The sequence below is a fragment of the Dipodomys spectabilis genome, unplaced genomic scaffold (assembly GCF_019054845.1).
Source record: "Dipodomys spectabilis isolate Male_0828 unplaced genomic scaffold, ASM1905484v1 ptg000689l, whole genome shotgun sequence".
NCBI classification, from domain to species: Eukaryota; Metazoa; Chordata; class Mammalia; order Rodentia; family Heteromyidae; genus Dipodomys; species Dipodomys spectabilis.
The window spans coordinates 104,913-115,674 of NW_024871366.1; the positions used below are offsets into that span (position 1 = coordinate 104,913).

General features: G+C 41.9%; 1 pseudogene; it reads left to right on the forward strand.

Annotated features, from left to right (window-relative positions):
• The first annotated feature begins 8,855 nt into the window (after positions 1–8,855).
• Positions 8,856–10,423, forward strand: LOC122101788 (annotated as a pseudogene).
• The last annotated feature ends 339 nt before the right edge of the window (positions 10,424–10,762 follow it).

Sequence of the window (10,762 nt, forward strand, 5' to 3'; positions counted from 1 at the left end):
GAGTGCACTCTACCACTTGAGCCAAAGCTTCACTTCTGGATTTTCTTGTGCAGTTTATTGGAGATAAAAGAATCACAGAGACGTTTTTGCATCAGTAGATTCAAATCATCATCTTCAGATCTCAGTCTCTGGGATTACAGCCATGAGCCAAGGTACCTGGCTTATAAATTGTCGTTCCTTTTTTAAAAAGCTGATGCCAGTGGCTCATGCCTGTAATCGTAGTGGCTTAGATCTGATAATCGAGGTTTAAAGACAACCTAGGTAAGAAAGTCTGTGAGACTATTATCTCATTAACTGGTTACCAAGAAACCAGAAGGGGCACTGTGATTCAACCTGGTAGAGTGATAGCCTTGAGCACAAAAGAGGAGGGACTGCAACCAGGCACTGAAGTCAAGCTCCACATATAAAAAAAAAAAAGTAAAAACAAACTTGCAATCACTTGTGATCTCAACATCCTCAATTCGTGGTTTATTTAAAACCAATTTGCATCCCAGTTTGCACATATTTGGGTTACAACAAAACTTGTATGACAGTTAAAAGAAAAAAATGAGCAGCTGGGTGCAGGTGGCTCACACCTGTAATCCTACCTTCTTAGGAGGCTGAGAAATGAGGATGGTGGTTCAAAGCCAGCCTGGGCAGAAAAGTTCCCATGAGACTCCTATTCCCAATTAATCCCTAAAAAACGAGAAATGGCACTGTGGTTTAAACAGGTATGGTATACTGCTAACCTTGAGCAAATTAGCTCTGGGAAAGCACCCATGACCTGTGTTCAAGCCCCATGTCTGAAGGAAAAAAAAAAAGAGTTCAGTGCTGGGAAGGTAGCTCAGTGGTAGAGTTCTTGACTTGCATGTGTGAGCCTCTGGGTTTGATTCCTCAGTATCACATGAGCAGAAAAAGCCAGAAGTGCTACTGTGGCTCAAGTGGTACAGTGCTAGCCTTGAGCTGAAGAGCTGAGGGACAGTGCTCATGCCAAGAGTTTAGGAGCCATGACCCACAAAAAACAAACAAACAACAAAAATAGTTCAAACATTTAAATGATGTGTACAATAGACTATACACTAAAGATGAAAGCGTATACGAATGAATTAATAATTAAAATGATCAACATTGTTTTGATTTTATAAGTGGTGGATGTAGCAGAGAAAGTGATAAGAAATAATTATTCATTCTAACCACTCTTGTATTGTTTTAAACTCATTTACTACATTTAAACTAAAGGAGCACATAAGTATCATTTTACAGAAAAACAAAAGTTGTACATGTATTTTAACCTGAATTCCACATTTTAGAATTTGCCTGTTAGTAAACAATCAGTATATTTTTATATAAAATACTTGTAATCCCTTTAATACTTCACATCATTCTAGTATTTGATTATATCATAATTCCTCCCTTCTTTCTTTTCTTCATTCCATTCCTTCACATCATTTCCTCCTTTCTATCCTAGCAATTAAACTCAGGGCTACATGCATTTTAGGTAGGTGCTCTACAAGGTGAACCATACACCTGCGCTTTTTGCTATAGTTACTTCTGTTTTGTTAGTCATGTGGCTTGAACTCTGGGCCAGGACACTGTACCTGCACTCTTCAGCTAAAGGCGAGTGCACTACTGTTTGAGCCACAATTCCACTTCTGGTTTTCTATTGGTTTATTGGAGGCAGGAGTCTCACAAACTTTCCTGCCTAGACTTGCTTTGAGCTGTGATCTTCAGACCTCAGCCTCCTGAGTAAATAAAAGCACAGGCATGAACCACCTGTGCCCAGCTCTGCTTTAGCCATTTTTATGGCAGGGTTTTCTGTTTATGAGCAGGCCAGAATGGATCACAATCCTTCTCTTTACCATTTCCGAGTAGATGAAGTTAAAAGCACAATGAATTTGGTTCAGATATTGATTGAGATCCAATAAAGTGAATGTTTGCCTGGGCTAGCCTCAAATCCTAATAATCCTCTGTGCAGCTAGCAATTCAAGTGTGAGCTACCATGCTTGTCCCAAATTTCTGGTGACTAAAACATATGAACAATGTTTTAATATTTTTAAATGTTGAATTTGGGGACAATGAGTGCTTTTACTTGCCTAGTTTCAAATTTCACCAAAAAACCCAAATATTAACTTTTGGTTTCCTACATCACATTAAATAAGGAGATAAACTTTAAAAAGTAATGAACTATTTAATGAAAAAAAGCTAAACAATAATCATCCTTACCACTGTAACTTTGGACTTAACAACTTGTCAAACATTGTTTACATCATAGTTGTTTTTTCTAGGCAGTATTTTCAATAAACAGATCATTCCAACCCCAAGGTGGATGGCCAAACAGCCTATTTCCACAGGAGTGAAAGCCAGGCCATAGGCCAACACACCAAAGGAAGACATGGTCCAGAAGTATTGTAGGTGTCAACATCCCAACATATGGGACAGCTTAAATAGAGCTTTTTCTTAGGAAAGATACTCTATTAAGCTATACCTCTTCTTCTGGGTTTATCACTGCTTAATTGGAGACAAGTCTCATGGACTTTGATGCGTGGGCTGGTCTGAAATCATGATCCTCATATCTCAGGTTCCTAAGCAGTGAGGATAATAGGCATGAGCCACCAATATCTAGATTACTTATTCCTTTAATAAAAATAAAATGGCTACAGCATGATTTAACAGAGAGCTTGAATCCTTTCCTGAGTCTTAGAGATCTTATGACTAGAAGCAGAACAGTAAACTGACATGTGGGAAACTGAATCTACCATATGAAACCATTTTCCAAAAGAGTATCTGGCTCATGAGTTTGGCTTCTGGACTCACAAAATTAACATTCAATTCTCCACTGAAGTAGAGGGTATCCATTGCATGATCTGCAGCATCATAAATCACTTGCTGGTCATTAAAAATCCCTCTCTTCAGTAGGAAATGCTCAAAAAATTCTGTTCATTGAATAATCATGACAACCTTAAGAGATGGGTAATACCAGTATCCAATTGTATATTGTGGTGCTTGAACTCAGGGCCTGTTCCTGATTCACTTTCTAGAACTCTACTTCCTGAACCACAGCTCCATTTCTGTTTTTGTTTTTGTTTAGTTGGTCATGGAGCTTGAACTCAGGGCCTGGGTGCTCTCCCTGATCCACTTTCTAGCACTCTACCACTTGAGCCACAGCTCCATTTCTGTTTTATTTTGTTGTTGTTGTTATTCTTGCTAGTCATGGGGCCTGAACTCTGGGACTGGGTGCTGTGTCTCATCTCTTCAGGTTAAGGCTAGCATTCTACCATTTGAGCCACAGTGTACTTCCGGCTTTTTCTTCTTATGTGATTCTGAGGATTCCAACCAAGGGCCTCATGCATGCAAGGAAAGCACGCTTCTTCTGAGCCACCTTCTCAGCCCACTTATGGTTTTTGAGGGATTAATTGGAACTAAGAATCTCATATGACCTTTTCTGCCTGGGCTGGCTTTGAAACACAATCCTTCCATCTCAGCCTCATGAGTAAGATTGTAGGCATGAGCCACCTGTTCTTGCCTCCTTTCACATTTGTATACAAGTGAATAAAGCTCAGTGATATAGTGTCTTCCTCTTTAACCAAAAGCAGGTAAGAAACCAGAATTTTATTTGAAATTCAGTTGAATCTGAGTCTATATTCTTAACAACCAGGCTGTAAGTTATTTGATCTTTGCACAAGAGTGTTAGTAGATATAGAACACATGTCATGATTTTTCTATTTCAAATGGCCCATGATAGATAGTTGGACATGGTGGTGTAAGCCTGTAATTCCATCACTTGGGAGGCTGAGGCAGAAACACATTAAGTTCAAGGCTGTCTTGGCTATGTAGTGAGATGCCATCTCAGAAGGGCAGAAAGGAAATGGCTCTTGACTATATAAGCCTTAGCAATTAGTTTCCTATCTTCTGTGTCAACAAAGAAAAGCCTAAGACTCTCCAAGGCAAAACAGAAAGCACGGCCAAAAAGACTTTCCCAAAATACCTGGATACCAGCTGTGTCGACTCATTCTTGGGCCAATACAGTGTCATCCAAAGGCATTTTTGAACAGTTGGACCTATGACCCCTTCCTCTTCTCTTCAGAAAGCACTTAAGACATTGGCAACTGTAATATTAAGTGACTAGCAAGTGTCACATGGTACCTGAAGACACTAATGGTTCATGGTATACATTCTGTGAATTAGAACTCATTAAGTTTGCTGCCAAAGCTGTAGCAGGTGCAGTACCAGTTGGGAGAGGACAGCAGGGTCCATAGCTTGAGCCCTGTGACCTACTGAGTGCAGCCCTTCACAAAAGGCCAAGAGAGAAGGCTGGATTGACATAGAACCATACCTTCCTTCTCAGGGGGCCACCATGGTTCGTGAGGCTCCTTTGGTGTGGCATGCTACCGTCACCCCACTTCTGCTTCCTGGCAGGATAAGTCTGACCACATGCCTGTGTCACTTCACTCCTACTTCCGGTCTGGGTGGGTAAGGCCATTTGACTGTACCACCTCACTCCTGCTTCTGGTCTGGGTGAGTGGGGGCTGTGGGCTTTCACCACAACACTCTTGCTTCTGGTCTAACTGGGTAGTTGCCATTGTCTGTGTCACCTTACTCCTATGTCCCCTCTGGATGAGTGGGGGCCGCATGCCTGTGTCACCTCACTCCTCCTTCCAGTGTGAGTGAGTGGGGGCCTCATGCTTATGTTACCTCACTCCTGCTTCCGGTCTGGGTGGGTCCAGATTGGCTCTGAGCTTCTTAATCCCTGTAGATGCTGTTTACCAGCATGGATTGCAGCCCAGGCAAAGCGTGACATTAAGGGATTAGAATGGCACCTTGTTAGGTTTGAGAACTCTGTTGTAAAATTGTGTGTGTGTGTGTGTGTGTGTGTGTGTGTGTGTATGCACATCATGTGTGTACCCGTGTTCACTGATCTTGGGGTTTGAACTCAGTGCCTGAGGTCTATCCCTGAGGTATTTGATCAACATAGAGCTCTACTGATTGAGGCACAGCTCAGCATACAGCTTTTTTGTGTTTAATTGGGATGAAAAGTCTCCCAGATTTTGCTGTCTGGGCTGGCTTTGAACGACTATCCTCAGATATCAGATTTTTCTGTAGATAGGATGTATAGGTGTGAGCTACTGGAACCTCTCTCTTTGTTCAATTGCTATCCAGAGAGAAATGTGCATGGCAAGCATTCCGGAGGAAAAAGAATTGAATTCTTCCAATGAGCAGTGGTGAAAATACTCAGGTTCTAGCCCAGTGTTGGTGGGTCAAGCCTGTAATTCTATCAATTCAGGAAGCTGAAATCTGAGAATTGCCGTTAGAAAGTGTGTGGAGGACTGAGTCCTTAAGACTTTTTATCTACAATGAACCATCACAAAACCGGAAGTTGAACTGTAGCTCCAAGTTGTAGAGAGACAACCTTCAGTGAAAAAGCTCAAGGAAAGCACTCAGGTTGTAAGATCAAGCCCAGTGACTACAAAAAAAAATGAGAAATATACCTGGGTATTCAGTATAAGTTTACCATTTTAAATATCACTTTCCCATTATATTTAGCTCTGTCATAGGTGCATGAATCACAGGGGAATAAGAAGCTTGGCTAAAAAATATAGGCAGCATTGTGTGGGGGAGGGAGGCAATGCATACGTACATGCACATTTGGCAGTCCTGAGGCTTGACCCTAGGGTCTTCATCTCTTGCTTGGCTTTTTATCCATCAAGGCTGGTATTCTGCCACTTGATCTACAGCTCTATTCCCAGATTTGTTTTTATTGTTAATTGGAGATAACAGTTGTACATACTTTCCTGCCTGTGGTGGCTTATTCTAAAACATGACTATTTTGAATCCTGCTGTAAAAAATGTGTGTGCACACAGCTCTACTATAACGCTGACTTAAATTTCTTCAGGTGTATATGTAGGATTTCCTGGGTGGAATTTCCACACTGATTTCTGTTGTGGCTACATTGATTCACTTAATTGCCAACACTGTGTAGAGTGTCTTTCCCCACCTCTTTGGCAGTATTTGTGTTTTCTTTGATAATATTCATTCTCATTAGGCAGAGATGGAACTTCAACATAGATTTGATTTGCATTTCCTTGATTGCTAAAGACATTGAATATTTTTCGTGTATTCCGTAGACATCTATATTTGATTTGGGACCTATCTAGTCAATTCACTTACCTATTTATTGATAAGATTATTTGTTCTTTTCCCTTAATGTTCTTTGTGTGCTTCATATTTTGAGTCTATACATTCTAGACGTTAGGATTTCTTCTGTTACTCGAAAGGCAGTTTAGGCTTAATTCACTTATTCTTACCAAAAGACACCTTGTACGCTTCAAGTTACTTAATCTATGATTGATTTAAAAATGAGCTGACAGAATTAACTCTCAGAGTGACTGCCAACAAGTACAAGTTTTGAACTCAGACTTCAGTGCCTACAAAGCGAGATATATTTTAGTATTTTAAATAAAAGAGATGTATATTAGTATTTTAAATCAATAAAAGCTAATCAGCTACATTTTCTCAAAATATGTAATTCTAAATATTTCACTATTCTTCAAGGTAAAACTATTGCAAATTTTAGCACAAATTAACAATTTTACGTTCTATTTATTTCCTTGGAAATCATTCAAGCTAGCCAAATTGAAAAAAATACTATTTTGACCAGTTGCTGGGGGCTAACATCGGCAATCCTACTACTGAGGAAGCTGAGATCTGAGGATTGCAGTTCAAAGCCAGTCTGGTCAGGAAACTCTGCGAGACCTACTTCCAAAAAACCACCAGAAAAACAGAAGTGGTGCTGTGATTCAAGTGGTAGAGCATTCTCCTTGAGCTGAATAGCTGAGGGACTGCCCCCAGACCAAAAGGTCAAGGCCAACAACCAACCAAAACAAACAAACAAAACAAGAAGAAGAAAAACAACTGTATGAAGAGGAAGAATCTCTAAGTTTTTATTCAAATTTTTAATGCTTGTGGCAACTGTTTTCATTGGGTAAAAAGTGGACAGCTTATATATGTCATTGTGATAAATTTGTTACTATGTGGTTGCTTTTCTCCTATTTATAGTTTTATTCATCTAACATTATTGAACATGAAAAATCCATGAAGGGCAAGACATATTATTTGGCAAAACTGGTCAGTTAAAATGACTAGTACATTCTAGTACTTTGGCAAAGAAGCTGTCATTTTTACTCCCTCCCCAGGATTTGAACAATGAAAAAAAATGTCTTGACTTTTCCAAAAAGTGAGTAAGATGTGGCTCATATTGAAATAATTAGAAGATAGTGAAAAGAAAGTTTAGGGCGCATAATATGTTTAATTTTTAACCTTTCTCACAAAAAACTTCCAAGAAACTTAACACACATTGGTTATAGATATTTATATCAAAGAGCCCAATGCAGGTGCCTGACACCTATAGTGTGCAACTCAGGAGGATGAGATCTGTGATTGAGATTGGAGCCAGCCTGAAAAAGCAATAATTGCATGGATGATGCCTCCTACTATTATATCATGTCTTTTCCTCAAATCCTCAAAGTGAAGCTGTCTCCCCACATGACCATCCTTCTGATTTATTGACATTATCATTTTCATTTATAGTTTTCTCCAACAGCATGACGCGTGCATGGAGGCAGGCCATTCACATCTGTATTCACATCTGTCTCTCTAGTTGCCTACAATAGTGCCTGGTCCTCAGTGCTTAGTAGTCTTGTGTGGAGATGAGCCTGTTCTGCTCATGAAATCTCAAAGTTCAATCAGGAAAGCTCATCAAGCTGTGGTCTTGTGGTCAATCATCATTTCTTCTAAATATTATTTTTTCCTCCCTGTGTATCTAAGTCCACTTAAGGGTGAGATCAGTGCCTGACACCTATCGGTTGTGATAGCAAAGGTAGCTATGACATCATAGAAGTTTATTGTGAAACTTCAGGAAGACCTGATAACTGAAGCACCCAAATTGGTAGGTTCCCACATCCTGGAATACATTTCACATATCTGCAATCAAACCATCATTCATTCTCTGCTGGGCTCAGACTCAGCATGTTTCCCTTCTCTATTTAAAATAACGAAAAATGTCTTTTTGATATGTTATTGAATTATTGAAATGTGCCTCCAACCAAAAAAATAATTCCATTAGTGGAATGTAAATATAAGGCATGGATAAAAACAATCATAAAAACTCCTAGGGAAAAGATCAAAAGTGGTAGCTACTACAAAAGTTGTTTCTTAATCCCAGCACTGGTGTCTCACACAATAATCCTAGTATAATGTAAACTAATGAAACTTTTCTTTTTGTACCAGTCCAGGGGCTTGAACTCGTGGCCTGGGCTCTGAGATCATTTGATGAAGGCTAGCACTTTACTACTTGAGTCATAGCCACACTTCTAGTATATTTGGTAGTGTAGTGGCGATAAGAATTTCACAGACTTTTCTACCTATGTTGGCTTCAAACTGTGATCCTCGATGTCAATCTCTTGAGTAGGATTACAGGCATGAGCCACCAGTCCCCAGCTAAAAGTTATTTTTGTAATATATAAAAATTTACTTATACGGGGGAAGAGAGGGGAAGGGCGGCAGCGGTAGGGGAGGGCGGGGGCGAGGGCAGAGCCTGAGTGTTCCACACACCCCGCACCAGTGCGTCGTGGCATGCCCCACTCTCCTCCCACGGCTGGGACGGCTGCAGCCCTCTTGGTCCTCGCGGTCCTCAGGGGCCTGTGCAGCAGCAGCAGGCAGCCAAAGTGGCCCACCTACCCTGCAACCCAGGCCTGGCAGGAGCGACAGCAGGTGATGGAGTAGCTGGCCGCCAGTGTAGCAGAGAAGCACTGAAATGAGCCAAACCTGCCGTCCCAGAGGAGCCCACTCCCGAGCCGCATCCATCAGGCCCGCAGGCTCAATGAGTGAACAGTGTATCTGTCAGGCAAGAGCTGCTGCATTGGTTTGTGATTATGCCAATAAAAGTGGGTGCCAGCTGTGGTTCAACTGGGTTTAGCAGAGTTCATATCTATCACCATACAGGCAACAACACATTCAGAGTGCTGGGCAGGAAGATCCAGGATCATCAGTTGGTGATCAACTGTGCCATCCCCAAAGGATTAAAGTATAATCAAGCAACACAGACCTCCCAGCAGTGGCGAGATGCCAGGCAGGTGTACAGTCTTAACTATGGCAGCAAAGAGGATGCTAATGTCTTCGCAAGTGCTATGATGCATGCCTTAGAAGTGCTGAATTCACAGGAGGCAGGACCAAAATTGCCTAGACAAAATTCACAACTGCCTGATCAAGTTCAAAATGGCCCATCCCAAGAAGAGTTGGACATCCAAAGAAGAAAACTACAAGAACAGAAACGTCAGAAGGAGCTGGAGACAGACAGGCTGGAGAGAGAAAGAATGGAGAGGGAAAGACCAGAGAGAGAAAGGTAGAGAGAGAGAGAGGCTGGAGAGAGGTTGGAAAGAGAGAGGTGGAGCAGCTGGAGCGGGAGCAGCTGGAGCAGCTGGAGCAAGTGGAATGGGATCAAGAGAGCAGAGTGCAGAGTACTGCCACATCTGCCTTTGTGGAGACCCCTGTAAACTCTGAGCTGGGAGAACCCTCTGCTTCTGAGCCAGGCTTTCAGGAAGCCTCTCAGCTGTTTGAGGCTCTAGCCCCGCAGGGTGTTATCTTGGGACCACCTGCACCTCCATCTCCTCCACCACTCCCACCAGGTCCAGCCTAGGCCTCTGTATTCTCTCCTCCCCCAGAACCTCCTCCTTCACCCCCACTGCTATCCTCTGGCCCTCCTCCCCCACCCCCTCTTCCTAATCAAGCCTCTCTCCTGTACCACCTCCTGCCCCTCCCTTCCTGCATCCGGATTTTTTTCAGGATCCTTTTCAGAAGATAATCGTCAATTAACTGGACTTGCAGCTGCGATTGCTGGAGCCAAGCTTAGGAAATTTTCATGGGTGGAAGATGTCTCTTTGCCCAGTGTTCACAGATGTGAACTCCGTGTCAGCTAAAACAGACATGGGTGGTGGAAATGGACCCGTTCCCTTGGCAGGTAGCAGCTTAATGGAGGAAATGAGTCCCCTGATGGCCAGAAGGAGGAGAATGGCCAAAAAGGGATCAACAATAGAAGCAAAAATGAAGAATCAGAACCTGTAACTTCTAAGGTCTCATCAACAAGTACACCTGAACCAACCAGGAAACCTTGGGAAAGAACAAATACAATGAATGGCAGCAAGTCACCCGTCATCTCCAGATGAGATTCTCCAAGGAAAAATCAGATTGTTTTTGACAACAGGTCTTATGACCCATTATAAGTCCACACCCTTGTCCCAGCCCAGTGCCGATGGGGTACAGACAGAAAGCCTTGACTGTGACAGACTGAAGCAGGATATTTTAGATGAGATGAGAAAAGAACTAACCAAGCTGAAAGAGGAGTTCATTGATGCAATCATGCTGGGGCTGAGCAAGTCAAATACTTCATAGAGAATCAAATTAAGCAGAGATAAGACTTGAATCTGGAGAAAAACAAAAATTCCTACAAACAACTGTCAACATCACCCCTACAGTTACGAGCTATCAGAAGAAAGTGGAAGAGGAGTCAAGGGAAAATCCCCATCCTCTGAAACCTTCTTAAGTTGTGACCCTGGCGATCATCTGTTTTCATCTCCGTTTGCTACTGCTTTGACCTTTACTGCAGGATGAAAAAAGAGTTATGTTTGAGTTTCCATAACATTTATGCAGAAAATATAAACCCATCAGGCAAGATCGCCATGCATTGAGATATTTTCATGTTGAAATAAAACCACACATTTCCCACAACCC